The sequence below is a fragment of the Microcaecilia unicolor genome, chromosome 1 (genome assembly GCF_901765095.1).
Source record: "Microcaecilia unicolor chromosome 1, aMicUni1.1, whole genome shotgun sequence".
Taxonomy (NCBI): Eukaryota; Metazoa; Chordata; class Amphibia; order Gymnophiona; family Siphonopidae; genus Microcaecilia; species Microcaecilia unicolor.
This window is the reverse complement of record NC_044031.1, coordinates 150,962,061-150,978,634: the sequence shown is the minus strand read 5'-3', so window position 1 is coordinate 150,978,634 and position 16,574 is coordinate 150,962,061. Positions and strand designations below refer to the sequence as shown.

The 16,574-nt window shown below is 40.3% G+C and overlaps 1 protein-coding gene across 1 annotated transcript in view; it reads left to right on the top strand.

The window, feature by feature from the left end:
• Positions 1 to 16,574, top strand: part of AGMO (alkylglycerol monooxygenase) — a 441,192-nt gene that overhangs the window by 423,681 nt on the left and 937 nt on the right.

Genomic DNA, 16,574 nt, shown 5'->3' with positions numbered 1-16,574 from the left:
TTTGAAAAATACCCATTCCAATAAACTACTTGGAATCATTCAGACAGAAAGAATTCTAGCCATTTTAAAAATGTACTATGCTGAAAAATTGAAGTCTCCAAACCAACAGTGAATGATTTGTGGTATAGAAAGCTGCAGTTAAGACAAACAATGTTTATGTTAATTTAGGAGTTTGATATATCGCCATTTCTGGCAAAGAGATCACGGCAGTTAACAAATAAAAATTAAGGGGTCCTTTTACTAAGGTGCGCTGAAAAATGGTCTGCGGTAGGGTAGACATGTGTTTTGGGCATTCGCAGAATTATTTTTTAGCGTACCTACAAAAAATGCCTTTTTAAAATTTTTGCCAAAAATGGATGTGCGGCAAAATGAAAATTGCTGCATGTCCACTTTGGGTCCAAGACCTTACTGCAAGCCATTGATCTAGCGATAAGGTCTCACGTGGTAACAGGGTGTTAATGTTCTACGCACGTAGCTACTGCGCATCAGAAAAAAAATATATTTTTCAGACGCGCATGGTGCACGTGTGCTAAAATTTAAATTACTGCAAGGGCCATGCGGTAACCGGGCGGTATGTCCAATTTGGCACGCATTGAGCGCATGTGGGCGCCTGCATGGCTTAGTAAAAGGGCCCCCTAAATACAGCAAACAAAGAAAGGGAAAGAAATGCCATTGACAATAGGGAAATAGTCATACAATAAATAACACAATACCAAAATAACATCATTACCACCTATAATTATGGGGATGTTGCCTGCTTGAGTTAGTTTCAACTTTCTCTTTAAAAAGGAGGAAGAGTCAGTATTAGGAGTATACAAATTAAGGAGCATCAAAGAGCTAGAATCTAAGCAAATGATAAAGAAATTCCATCTCTCTTCCTTATCTAAGAGTCAGGATATAACATTAATATTTGAGCATGGCAACTCCATTTTTTCCCTATTGCTGGAAAAGAAAAGCCTCCAATCTGTAACTCTTGTTGTGAAGTATTGTACAGGTCTGAGCATTTAAATGTGTTTCTTGCAAAAAACACAATATCTGGTTGGTGCTGTTTCAGATAACACCAAAGTTTCCACCTCTTAACTGGATTGTTAAGTCATTTTATATTAAATGATAATAATTATAGTCAGAACTTCCTACAGATTTGTGTAAGCCACATTGAGCCTGCAACTAGCGGGAAAATGTGGGGTATATATGTATTAAATAAATAAATAAATAACAAAAGATAATGTTCTGGAAAAAAAACTGAAGATGACCACTCATGATCTATTAATTATTTAAAAAATATATTAAATTCTACTGGTCTTGCACAGCTGGCATTATGATTGTAACTGTTATCTGGATCTTGCCACATCCGAGTAAGTGGAACCGATGTCTCAGCCATTGTGCTGTGGCTTTCTTCAGGATGCGTTGTGAAGTCTGCAATTTGTCTTTATATATTAGGTTCTGAAACCTGATTAGTTGCGGTTTGAGGTGAGTGGCTTGCTCAAGAAGGCAGAAGAGTTTGGTCAAAAATTTGAATTTTGGCAGGAAATTTTATTGGTCACAAATTTTGAATTTTGATGAGAAAGTTTGTTGGTCACAATTTTAAATTCTTGGGGGAAATGAGGCACGAAATTAATTGGAACAATTTTGACTTGAGGTGGGGAGGAATTTCTGTAGATCTTATTCTGAAATTTTGGGAAGAGGGAAAAGATGTTTGTCCTTATCACCAGTCCTTTTTGAACTGGGCAAAAGTTAGGACCCAAAGTGGTGAACCAGACTGGAAACTGACAGACACCACAGGGCAGTGGTAAATAGAAATTACTTAGAGGATAGACAGGTAAGAGGTGACATAGCTGAAGTGTTAGAAGGAATAGTTTGAATTTTTGCAGATGACACTAAGATTTACAACAGAGTGGACACCCCAGAGAGAGTGGACAACATGAAAAGAGAGCTACAAAAATTTGAAGAATGGTCTGTTTGACAGTTAAAATGTAATGCAAAGAAGTGCAAAATGATTCGCTTAGATGTGGAAATCCAAAAGAGCAGTATGTGATGGGGGTGAGTAACTGATATGTACGGATCAGAAGAGGGACCCTGGGGTGATAGTGTTTGAGGTCTCAAGGCGGTGAAACAATGTGACAAGTAGGGGGCTGTAGCCAAAAGAATGCTAGGCTACATACAGAGAAATATAACCAGCAGAAGAAAGGAGGTGTTGGTGTGCCTGTACAAGTTGTTGGTGAAGCCCCACTTAGAATATTGTTTTCAGTTTTGGAGGCCGTATCTCTCCAAGGGCATAAAAACACTTGAGGCTGTCCATAGGAAGGTGGCAAAAATGGTACAGGTTTTGTGCCAAAAGACATGTGAGAAGAGACTGGAAGATCTAAATATGTATATGCTGGAGGAAAGGCGAGAGAGAGAGGAGATATGATACAGACATTTAAGTACTTGAAAGGTAATAATATACAAACCAATCTTTTCCAGAGATGGGGTGGCAGTAGAATCAGAGGAAATGAATTGAGGTTGCAGGATGGTAGATTTAGGAGTAATATCAGGAAATACTTTTTCACAGAGAGGGTACTGCATGTTTGAAATAACCTTCCAGTAGAGGTGATAGAATCAAAAACGGTGAGGGAATTCAAAAATGCATGGTATAAATACGAGGGATGCCTTAATAAAAAGAGCATGGAATCAAAGCAAAATTAAATGACCTTCATACAACTCTGGCCACCTTGTTAGTCAGACTGTTTTTTGTGGATCAGAGCACTATTTTAGCAATCGACGAGAAATTGTGTAAGTGAGAGTTGTTGCAGTAGGTTGCCACCACTTACAAATTTACAACGCCATTTTAATATAGGACTATCAGTGGCATTGTACTCCTGATGCAGGCTGTCTGGCCGAAACACAGACCTGTGTCAAGTCATGCCTTGTTTTGATTAAAGTTTTAACAGCACCATCATAGACTGTGTGTGTCCTTATTGTCATCTTCACTGTGTCTGTTTGTCATCTGTGCTACTTGCGAAGATTGGTTCTTCTGATTTTGCTGCTTAGTGTTTTTGAACATTAACACCTGATGTAAATTTTTAACCTTTGCAGCTGGTTTTTGAAGAATTCTTTTTTTACCATTCTCCTCATTTTATCATAGTCTCATTTTTGAAAGTTAAATGCTAATGTATTGAATTTCATGTGTGTATTTACTCCAGATATTATATCAAATCTGATCATGTTATGATCACAGTTTTCAAGTGGCCCCAGCACTATTATCTCCTGTGCCAGATCATGCATTGCACTAAGGACTAGGTCTACAATTGTTCCCCCTCTTGTTGGTTCCTGAACCAGATTCTCCATAACGCAGTCCTTGATTTCATCTAGGAACTTTATTTGATTTCGTGTAGGAACTTTACTTGTTCCTGATGCCTTCAAACATGCCATAGTTACACCACTCCTCAAAAGACCTTCTTTAGACCTTACCTGTTCTTCCAACTATTGCCCCATCTCCCTCCTCCCTTTCCTATCCAAGCTACTTGAACATGCTGTTCACTGCCTTTGTCTTGACTTTCATCTCAAGCTATTCTTGATGCACTTCAATCTGGTTTTTGTCCTCTTCACTCAACTGAAACAGCCCTTGCCAAAGGTCTCTATTCTATCCTCATCCTTCTTGATCTATCTGTTGCTTTTGACACTGTTGATCACTGTCTACTCCTTGATATGCTGTTCTCACTTGGATCTCAGGGCTATTTTCTTTCCTGGTTTTCTTCTCTCTCCCATTGCACTTTTAGTGCATACTCTGGTGGATCCTCCTCCACCTTTATCCCACTATCAGTTGGTGTACCTCAGGACTTTGTCTTGCGATCTCCATCTATACTTCTTCCCTTGGTGCTCTGATCTCATCCTATAATTTTTAGTGTCACCTTTATGCTGATGACTCCCAGATCTACCTCTCTACACTGGAAATTTCAGCAGGAATCCAGGCCAAAGTATCAGCCTGCCTGTCTGACATTGCTGCCTGGATGTCTCACAGCCATCTGAAACTAAACATGACCAAGACTGAGCTTCTTAGCTTTCTCCCTAAACCAACCTCTCCTCTTCCCCCATTCTCTATCTCTGTGGATAATACTCTCATTCTCCCTGTCTCATTAGCTCATAACCTTGAGGTCATCTTTGACTCCTCTCTCTCTTTCTCTGCACATAACCAACAGAGTGCTAAAACCTGTCGTTTCCTTCTCTATAATATTACCAACTTTTGTCCCTTCCTTTCTGAACACACTACCAAAACCCTTATCCACACTCTAATCACCTCTCGGTTACACTACTGCAACTTGCTTCTCACAGGTCTCCCATTCAAAATTCTACTATACAGCTTATATTCTGCCAGTGTCACTATGCTCATATTAGCCCTCCTCTCAAGTCACTCATTGGCTCCCTATTCATTTTCACATACAGTTCAAATTATTATTATTATTATTATTATTAGCATTTGTATAGCGCTACCAGATGCTTATTGACTTACAAGTGCATTCATACTGCAGCTCCTCACTATCTCTCCACTCTTATCTCTCCCTACACGCCTCCCCAGGAACTCTGTTCTTTGGGTAAATCTCTCTTATCTGTACCCTTCTCCTCCACTGCCAACTCCAGACTCCATTCCTTTTATCTTGCTGCACCATATGCCTGGAATAGACTTCCTGAGCCAGTACGTTAAGCTTCAAATCTAGGCTAAAAGCCCACCTTTTTGAGGCTGCTTTTAACTCCTAACCCCTATTCCCACCTTAAGTAATGCCCTTATTTGTTCTATTTCTCTGTCGTGATTAGATTGTAAGCTCTGTTGAGCAGGGACTGTCTCTTCATGTTCATGTTTACAGCGCTGCATACATCTAGTAGTGCTATAGAAATGATTAGTAGTAGTAATTCCTTTGACTGCACTGATGTTACATTTATCAATATCAGAACAATTAAAATCACCCATTACTATTCTGTTACCCAGTTTGTCAGCCTTCCTAATTTCTGCTAACATTACTGCATCTGTCAGTTCATCCTGGCCAAGTAAACAGTAGTACACTCCTATCACTATCCTGTTCCCCTTCACACACGGAATTTCAGTCCATAGGGATTCCAAAGTGAGTTTTGTGTCCTTTGATTCAAGGCCCTCTTTAACATATAATGCTACCCAGGGCTTTTTTTTGAGGGGGTACTTGGGTGTACTGAGTACCAGCACCTTTTCCATTGTCTGCTAAAATTGACCCATGGACCCCAAGTTTTAATGAAAGAGCTCGGGCTCTACACACCAATTCTGCCTGGTCATAGATTCTGTGACTGATTGCAGGGGGCCTGGCTATTATGGGGTGGGTCCCTCAGTTATCACCCCACCTCTGAAGGATGGCCTAGCATTTGAGTACCGACACCTTTTTTGCTAGAAAAAAATGCACTGAAGCTACCCCTCCACCAATTTGGTCCACCCTATCACTGCAATATAATGTGTACCCTGGTATGACAGTGTCCTATTGGTTATTTTCCTTCCACCAGGTCTCAGAGATGCCTATTATATCTATCTTTTCATTTAGTGCAATATATTCTTTTTTTTTTGTCATATTTTTATTGAAGGTTTTTCAAAACATACAGCATAAAAGAAAACACCAGGGGAGTAGTAAATAAGGGGAGGGGAGGCTAGCAATCTGCTCGTTTGTCCAGAAATCCGGACAAACGAGCGGATTGGCAAAACCCGCCCGGTTGCCCGGACATGTCCTCAAAAAGAGGACATGTCCGGGTAAATCTGGACATATGGTAACCCTAGGCGTGTTAAGATCACATTTTGTAAAAGGGCCCCTAAATATTTCTGCTAGAGATGCCACTGCTTGTCAGTTAAGCTACCAGTGAGATGAACATGGTATCATTTTCCCTAGAATGATCTCTGTTTTGGTAATTTGAGGTTTTAACATGGTTGTTACATGTTGACTTAAGTAGAGTTGATATGGGGGGGGGGCTGACACCTTTTTATAAAAATAGTTTCAAAGCCAGAAAAATAGCTTTGAATGCTTTGAGTGTTTATGTAATCAGTACCTGTGTTGCCAAGGCTTATTTAAAAACAGCTGAGTGCCTGCTGTTTTCTTCTCTCTCTGTCCAAACTGCTGCCAGAACAGGTAGTCAAAAACAGAAAGGGGGAGGGGATAAAAGCCCTCAGGCATCTGTGATTTCTCTCAGGAAAACAGCTGCAGCTTCCACAGGAAGCATTCATATTTTCCCATTAGCCAAGACTTCGGATACCCTTGGGTCCAGTTTTGGCAGGGGTAGCCAAGTAGGATGCAGTTTATGACTTAGAACTTATGAGAGAAACCATTCGACCAGTCCCATCCCTGGCAGAACATCCAGAGAAACTCCCCAATCTGCAAGCCACATGTGGGCCCAACCTCCTATTAGCACACCATGGGAGAGGCTCTCTATTGTTGGGAATTCAGGCATCCCTTTGACACAGAAGCAAAACAATGCTGAGACAGCCTTCTGAGACCTAAGTGAATCCAAGATTCCGCATTCTTTTCGACCTCTGAATTAGATCTTTTTTTTTTCCTGCATGGGAAACATATTTGTTTTTCATGTTATTACCAAAAGATTGTACACTTTTTTTTTTTCTGGATATCAGTAATTCTGTAGGTGAAGTGAGGTCAGCTAAGATGGTGTGAGACCACATGACCCAGCTGCAGCCTTCATTTCATTCCTGCAGTGGCAGAGATCTGTGGGTAGGGCTGACTTTTGGTCTGAGTGTGAGCTCCTTCACAGGAAATATCTGACTGAGCTGCAAGCTTTAAGTCTTTATTTAAAACACAGAGGGGCAAATCTATCATTTTTCGATGCATGTTAGCGGCTTAATACCCTTTTGTATTTCCAACAAGATATAAGATCCTAGTACAGATAAAACCTCTGATCTTTTATAAATATGCTGTGAAGCAATCTATTGAATATGGAGAGGAGAGGTGCCAGGAAATAGAAAAAAAATAAGCTTTTATTGAAGAGGCACTTTTAGACCTGAAATGTAAAGGACATATAAATAGAGCTAACAGTCACATATGAACCCTTTTACTAAGGTGTGCTAAATAGTTTTTTAGAGTAATGGGCAGAGTGGGCGTAGAAGCACTAACCAGGTAGCACATTCTCATTACCGTGTGCTAACTGGTTAACATTGGGTTAACATGGGAGCATTTAGCAGTTTTTAAATAGCACATGACCTGCAAATTAAAAAAATGATTTTACTGCCATGGTATAATGGGCTTAGTGCATGGGAAAGTCCCATGTTAGGATGTGCTAAACCAAACTTTTGCCACGACTTAGTAAAAGGGCCCCATGACTGTCCCTTGCCTCAGGTACAAAATTAGATTGTGAGCCCTCCAGGGACAAGGAAATACCTAGTGTACCTGAATGTAATTCACTTCTTGAGCTACTACTGAAAATGTTGTGTACAAAAGCCAAATAAATAAAAATTCAGGAAATATTTTGGGCAAGGCTGAGAACGCAACTAGGTATGTGACCTAGCAGCAACACCAACTTTGTTGAGCAGTTTCCTAGCTGTGAATGGCAACAGTTGAAAAAAAAATTTCTGTATCCCCACAATCCAAACACTATCTGCAAGATGCCAACTAGCAGAAATTCAGAGGGGAATTTTCAAATTGTCCAAGGGCACCTACAGACTTTGCATCAATTTTCAAAGAGAAGATGTACACTTACTACACATTTGAACCTATTTTTCTTTGTGGGTAAAATTGCACATATTGTACCAATACACACACAGTTTACCTGTAGTAGGAGGAAGCATTTTGGGAGTAGGACAGGGCTGGGGCAGTATTTAGAAATACATACACGCTTATGCATTTCCAAAAGTATGTATGCACTTTTACTCAGACAAGATTACCTGCACAAAACAGCATAACATGTTGAAAATTGACCCTTCCCAGTGAGGGAAATGAGAAGCTAAAGCGAGGCCAGAAAAAAAGTACAAAGATTTCAATCTGAGTTCCCTGTAGATTATTTCATTTCATATGCTTTACATCTGGACCTGCAAAGCATATGAGGGTAAAAAGTACCCATAGCACTAGCTGCAACAACATTTTCAAATTACAACTCACTGGGGGAGGGGGGGTGGCTCTTTGAAAATCACATTGCAAGGCCTGTTGGTACAAAGCACTGAGTTGGGGAGGGGAGAGGGCAATTTTCAAACTGCCCACATATCTACATATTAACTGCATCAATTTTCAAAGTGAAGGTACAGGCATACAGTATTTGCACTTTGAAAAATGTCACTGCTAAAAGCACTTGCACACATCAGAGAGATGGCGCTGCCCTAAAAACTGTGCAATGATTGGATCACTCATATGGTATGGCTGCTATTATTTCAGGGTATGATCAGTTAGTTGGTTGGAGGAGATTTAATCAATGTGTTACCCCATAAGCTTAAGGAATGAGGAAATGGTTTGATGTTGGGGCTCTGGTAGGATTAGTTTACTTAACTCAGAGGGTCTTTTACTAAGGCGTGCTCACGTTTTTGGCGCACACTAAACATTAGAGACGCCCATAGGAATGCATTGGCATCTCAAACATTTAGCGCGCGCACAATTTTAGCACGTACCAAAAACGTGAGCATACCTTAGTAAAAGACCCCCTCAGTGATTTGATGCTCTGTTTCACAATTTGTATATGATTTGTTGGTTTAATTTGTAATTTTATTGTTTGTGTTACATATATTTTCAATGTTTATGATGACACTGCTATATATTTTTGTGTTTTTATTGGATGGGCAATTTTTGTTGTTTGAAACTATTTTTTGTTGCCCAAAATGCATTTTGTGATTAATTGCATTAAAATTTTTAATTGTTGCCCAACCCTAATTGAACAGAAAGCAGAGGGTAGGGTTAAATGCCCATTTTTCTCAATGGAGGAAAGTGAATAGTGAAGTGCCACAAGGATCTGTACTGGGACCGGTGCTATTTAATATATTTATAAATGATCTGGAAATTGGAATGACGAATGAAGTGATTAATTTTGCAGAAGACCCAAAACTATTGAAAGTTGTCAAAACATGCAGACTGTGGAAAAATTGCAGGAAGACCTTAGGAAACTGGAAGACTGGGCATCCAAAGAGCAGATGAAATTTAATGTGGACAAATGCAAAGTGATGTACATTGGGAAGAATAATCCGAATCATAGTTACCTGATGCTAGGGTCCACCTTGGAGTCGGCACTGAAGAAAAAGATCTAGGTGTCATTGTAGACAATACGCTAAAATCTTCTGCCCAATGTGCAGCGGAGTCCAAAAAAGCAAACAGGATGGTAAGAATTATTAGGAAAGGGATACTACTAACCACTTCTATAGTGCTACTAGATGTACGCAGTGCTGTACACATTATATACAGGTACTTTCTCTGCCCCTACAGGGCTCACAATCTACGTTCTTGGTACCTGGAGCAATGGAGGGCTAAGTGACTTGCCCAGGGTCACAAGGAGCTGCAGTGGGAATTGAACCTAGTTCCCCAGGATTAAAGTCCACTGCACTAACCACTAGGCTACTCCTCCAAAAACAATTTCATGGTATATACAGGTAATTATTTGTACCTGGGGCAATGGAGGGTTAAATGACTTGCCCAGAGTCACAAGGAACTGTAGTAGGACTCAAACCGAGTTCCCCAGGATCAGAGTCCACTTCACTAACCACTAGGCTACTCCTCCACACCACTAGGCTACTCCAAAATAAGACCAAAAATATTATAATATTATAATACTCATTGGTGCGACCTGCCCTTGAGTATTCTGGTCGCTGTATCTCAAAAAAGATATAGCAGAATTAGAAAAGGTTCAAAGAAGAGCGACCAAAATGATAAAGGGGATGGAACTCCTCCCATATGAGGAAAGTCTAAAGAGGTTAGGACTCTTCACCTTGGAAAAGAAATGGCTGAGAGGGAATATGATTGAGGTCTATAAAATCCTGAGTGGTGTAGAATGGGTAAAAGTAAATCAATTTTTCACTCTGTCAAAATATACAAAGACCAGGGGACCCTCAATGAAATTACGTGGGAATACTTTTAAAACAGATAGGAGGAATTTTTTTTTCACTCAAGAATAATTAAGCTCTGGAACTCTCAGCTGGAGGGAAAAGGTATGGAGAAGTTCCTGGAGGAAAAGTCCATAGTCTGTTATTGAGATGGACATGAGGGAAGTCACTGCTTGCTCCAGGATTGGTAGCATGGAATATAGCTACTAATTGGGTTTCTGCCCGGTACTTGTGACCTGAATTGGCCACTGTTGGAAACAGGATACTGGGCTAGATGGACCATTGGTCTGACCCAGTATGCCTATTCTTATGTTTGTGTACCCCATTATGTTCCTCTGGGCATCTTATTAAGGGCCCTGTTTACTAAGCAGCGTTATAGGCACGTTAACATTTTTAACGCATGTTAATTAACCATGTACGTGCCTACAATATCCCTATAGGCACCCACATGGTTGGCGTGTTCGCTAAATGTGAGCTAATGCACCTTAGTAAACAGGGCCTTTAGTGCGCACTAAATCTGTTAGCACACCTTAGTAAAAGGACTCCTTCATTTTCCTAGGACTCCCCAAATCCCAAGAGATTCCTCTTTTACTCCTGTCTCTTGAATACTTCTCAGTGCAGAATTGATCACTGATGCATTTCCTTATGGTTGCCTGGCCCTCTTTGCTCAGATCCACGGGATATCCGCTGTGTCTGCTCCTTCCCCAGGACCAGTAGCTTCCTGCTGCAATCTAGTTGTACAGAGATGGTGCTTCTTTGTCTTGCTCGTTAGAAGCAATGGTATGTCATTTCAGATAGCCAGATCACACTGTCATGGAGGTGCAGAAGTCTAACCAACCCCTGTCAACTCTCTGCTTCTCTGCTTCTTCTGGTCAGTGGGCAAAGCAGAATGTGAATTCTCAGGACATCAAACCAGATGGGACATTCTGACTTGATTTCTTCTTTTGCTATCAATCCAACATATCTTGTGAGCTTTATATATATATATATCTCACAAGATCATGACAGTGTGATCTGGCTTTTTTTTTTTATTCACACCAATTTCAAAATCTCGTGATGCAACTTAAAAAAGAAAAGAAATATGGACAAGCTAAGCAGAGAAATACCCTTTCAAAACAATGTTGCAAAAAAAGGGAAAAAAACTTCCCTTCCTATCATTAATCAAAAAACCAACCCAAACTCTTCATTATACTGTCCACAATATAAATAAAGGGAATCCAAAGAAATCAGCAGTACGGTCCAACCCAAAAAGCAAGACAAATAAATACAGCAAACCTACTCAGTACATCATCCTCATACATTCTCAAATCTCACTGAAACATTAGATATAAAATCTGTTTCTGCCATATTTAAGCAGGCATTTACATGAGTGTCTTTCACCACCACATAGTCAGAGTCGCCAAGTTACCCATTCCATGAGGAATACTTTTTGGCTGGTCCTGGATTTCTGCCAACCTCATTCTGGTGCATTATGAGACCAGCAGCACATGGGTACTACAAATAATGCACTGCTTTGGGATGTAAGTTTGAAACCAGGACCAGCCAAAAAGTCTCCCTCCTGGAATGGGTAACTTGGCAGTCTGCATTGTGTATTGCTAGGTGGTCAACTATTTGTGCAAAACAAAAACCCACACAGAGCCACCACTGTAGAATAGCAATGTAATCACAAAAATCTGGAAAAATACAGACCATATGAAACAACTTTTCTGTATTCCTAAAGAAAAACTTCAAAAAACAGTCCCAGTTAGATGTCCTCTGGTGATCCCTTCAACAACTGGATAGCAATCCAGACATCCTTTGTCTTCTTCCTTCACTTTCTGCATTGACATCCTATATCTATATGACCAGAAGCTACAATGCAATTGATGAACTGGCAATCAGTGCATCAGAACTTCACGGTTGCACTCTGTTCGTAGAGCGCAATTAAGCATCTAAGTCCAGCTGGACAGGCATTCCAGCCTCTTCCCAAGCAATGGACATAACCAAAAATACTCCACCAGTGCCAGAAGCTGGAAACCATGACATAGACATTCGAACAAAGTCTGCATAGTAGCGTTTAGTTGACATACTGGCACGGACATGCAGAAGTTCACACATATGCGTATGTATATGCTACTATTCTAAACATGTATAGGTGTAAGCTACTTGTAAATTTTAACACCTAGTTTATAGAATTCCCTATAAGTTCTTAACACACTTTTGTAAAATCCCCATGATATTCCTATAGCTGTTGTCTCCTACAACTTTCTCATGCCTTTTACTACCTGGCAGTATGGCTACCATTGGGCGTGTACACGGGAAATCAGCCTACTACTGGGCACGCTATTTCCGGTGCTAGGAAATTTTTAAAACATTGCTAGTGCCGGGGGCGTGCCATAATTGACCAGTGCCATATGCTGCCCAGTTACTGCCAGGTTAGTGCCAGAGCCCTCACCGCCTCCTAAAAAGTTACTTAACCATCCAATGCATCAATTACAAACTTAAGGGCCCTTTAACTAAGCTGCGGTCTAAAGTGACCTTAGCACACCCTTACACGGGCCTTTCCTGCATGCTAAGACCATTTTTGCCAGAATAGTAAAAATGGCTGATTTTCCATTATTTGAATTAATGACCATTCGTTAATGCAGCCATTAGTACACAGCCATTAAAAAAAGTTGGTGTGTGAGCACTTCCTGACTCCTATTTTGTAGGCAATAAAAGCTTGCGTTCTAATCCTGCGCCAATCAGTCAGCATATGTTAATGTAAATGCACTAATTAGTGCAGAAATGCCCACTCTGCCCCCAGACATGCCTGTGAAAAAATTTTTAGAATGTGGTTTGCGCGCACAGATTGGAATTTCACCGCAAGACACCTGAGCACGTCCTGAGGTAAGTACTTTTAAGCTGCGGTAAGCAGGCACTAGCACTTACCACAGCTTAGTAAAAGGGACCCTTTGATTGTGAGCCCTCCTGGGACAGAAAAATACCAGCTGTACCTCAACATACACTGCTTCCATAGTTATCAGGCTTGTAGGTGGTATACACCAAAATAAAATAAATGTTTTGTGCAGAATTCTGCCATATAAATATAGAATAATGATAACATTGAATTGTTTGCACAGTTTCAAAGCATTTGCACACAAGCAAAATCGCATGCATCATTTCTCCCCTGTCTTTTCCTTTTTTGCTCTCACAAGAAGTTTAAGGGTAATAAAAACCAAAGCCAGTGTTGGTAATGATGTGAGGAAAATAAAGTGTGTGTTTTCATGTGAAAAAAACTATAACTTCTCCTATAAGACATCAACTTACTTATATGGGGCAGCTTTAATATAGCAAATATGAAGGACCACACCTGGAGATTAGTTTTGAATACAATTGCCAGTCTTGTGTGAAGAAAAAGAAACTTTTACACTGAGACAAAATATTTGTAAATGGGACAGACACAGTCTGCCATGTTATTTCAGAACTATTTACCACTCAAACAAAATCCTAATGGAATTGTGAGTGCTTTCACTGCAGCTTCATTATTTCCTCAATTCATGGAAGAATGTGAGGATATGACAGAAACAGATATCTAGCAACCTTCAGTAACATGCCAGGAGAAGACATTTTCCAAAGAAACAGAAATTCAAGGGCAAAGGATCATGATATAGAGTGAGGAAGGTTCAGAGGGAATATGAGGATATACTTTACTAAGTGGGTGGTAGTTGCTGTAGCATTAGAGGTGGAAATAACTAAATCCAGGACAGAAATCATTCTTAGGATAGATGCTGAGGACAGTACAAAAGGCAGGGGAAGAAAGGAGGTAGTATAATACATGCCCACAATAGTACAAATAGAAAACTGGAAAATGACAATGCAATCCTATTTAGGGATGTAATTATCAACGTGGGCTACCATTAAGAGGTGTTATTTTACCATTAACTCGTGCTATTTTAGCACAGTTCCCATTTTATGCAACTGGGATTAACAGTAAAATAACGTATTTACAGTGTCTCATGTTGATAACTTCCCTCCTGGGTCTCATTGTATAATGTGGAAGGGCATTTTCGATATGACATCTAAGTCCGACTTTGGACGTTTTGCTCAAATGTCCAAAATCTGAACAGAAAAGAAGGTCATTTTCAAAAAAAGAAAAACGTCTATCTTTTATTTCGAAAATACTGTTTTGAACAAGGTTTTGTGATTTAGATGTTTTGGTTTTTTTAGTCCATTTTCTAAAACAAAAAACATCCAAGTGCAAAATGCACAAAATCAAGCCATTGGGATGTAGGAGGAGTCAGCATTTTTAGTAGACTGGTCCCCCAGACATCCCAGGAGATAAATGGGGCACCCTAGGGGGGCACTGCAGTGGACTTCAAAAACATGCTCCCAGATGCACATCTCACCATTGTTCCCTTATTTTGTCTGCAGAGCCCCAGGTAATTGGTCTTCACTCCAAAAATTCCATATTGTTGTATTTTTTTTCTCATGCTCTGATTGAGTAGCTGTCCACTACAGGGATTGGGGCAAATCACATCCTTAATCCCCAACTGGTTGCTGACCCCTTCTGTCCCACTAATGTGAAACTAGCAAGGGATACTGGGCTCTATGCCAGCTTCAGGAACTATAGACATTAATGGTACTAAAATCTTTTTTTTTAAATTAACTTAGGGGGTCCTTTACTAAAGATTAGCTTGAGTTATCTGCAGCAGGGCCCATAGGAATAAAATTGGACCTACTGCAGATAACTTGAGCTAACCTTTAGTAAAAGACCGCCTTAGACTTCCATGCAGAATTGAGGAGTAGCCTAAATAGTTAATGCAGGGGGTTGTAAACCACCAGACCTCAGTTCACATCACACTTAAGCTCTTTGTAAATTTTTATTTAAATTGTGAACCTAAGAACAGAAATCTGAACGTATAAGAAATGCAATCCTAGTGGTGTATATTCAGGTATAGTGAGTATTTTTCTGTCACCGAGGGCTCACAATTAAAAAAAAATAAAATCACAGAAAGTGGGCATGGGATTTGAACCTGGGTCCCTTTAGGTCTCAACCCACTGCTCTAGCCATTAAGCTACCTCTATGCTCTTCGTATGGGGTCATTTTATAACATGGACATTCCTGTGCTGCCACAAAGACATCCATCTCTCCTGTTTTCCATGTTCATAATTTGGACATTTCAGTTTGTAAAATAGATGTTGATCTAGCACATGGATATCCTAGCTTGCATGCTACCCCCTGTACTGCATGCTTACATATCATGGATATTTCAGCCATTACAGCTTCCAATTGCCTGATTGTTTTGGCACCTTTCTACTAGTGCTCTCTGATTGTGCTGATATTTATCTTCTCATGACTCTTGGCTGTCCTGTCACTCTCCTCTTGTTTCAAGATCTCTTTTTTTCTATATATTTCTTCTTTGTCATCATCACACCACTATTGTACGATGTTATCAGTTGGGTTCTTCTTTGCTCTGTGCAATTGGAGATCTTAAATTTGCATCAGTTGGCTTTTTGCAGCTTTACCTTTTATACTCTTGCTCTTTCAGTGTTTGGCACACTCCTTTTTATATGTTCCAGAATTAAATGCAGGGTTTGTGGCATGAAAGTAATCTCCTTGTGATCTTCAGGAGTCCACTTAACCATATTAAGTCATCTTAGCCTTTTCATTCATGTCTATGATTTATCTTCTGCTGTAGTAGGCCATGAAGAGGCTCACTATGGCTTATTACTACACCAGGCATATTATCTTCTCCTGAAATTTCTGCATTTTATTTTATCCTAAGCATTGTGCAACCAACATGTATTTTTCTTTTTCCATTTTTCCATACTTCCATGGTAGAGGTCACCTTTCTGAGATTGGTATAGATGTTATGCAATAAGGTAATCATGTGAAGTCACTCAACAGTTTGGGAGAGAATTTGTTTTCTTGTGTTCAGATCTTTTTCTTCTCTGTATTATGAGCCCCTTTTACCAAGCTGCGGCAAAAGGGGGGCCGGCGCTGGATTCAAGCGCCGAGGCCCCCTTTTACCGCAGCTGGTAAAAGAGAAGTCTCGCCTTCCTGCAGGAAATGGCTGTGCGGCAAGTAAAGCACTTGTGTGGCCATTTCAGGAGGGAGCCCTTACCGCCGCCCATTGAGGTGGCAGTAAGGGTTCCCATGTTAACCCAGCAGTAAACAGCACGCGGCACTGCCCGATTACCACTGGGTACACTCTGGCACCACAAAAATAGATACATTTTTGTAGCACCAGAAATGATGGCATCCTAGGGGTGGGAAGTACCGCCACTTCCTGTATAGTGAGTGGTAAGTCCGCATTGGGCTTACCACCGCTTAGTAAAAGGAGCCCTATATATCTCTATATATTCACCTGTTCTTGATTTCTTCATGCCTAGTTATAGTATCCTAGTGAGTTCCAGAAATCAGGCCTAAGACTCATGACTGAAATAAACAGATTTTTTAAAGACAATTCATAGAACTTACAGTTTGGGTAACTGTAATTGTTCTTGGACTTTCTTGATCTACCCGGGTGAGGCCTGAATTGCGGACTCCTGGCTATATTGTAATACTATCCTCAAAACTGGGTTGAAGAATGGGAACACATCA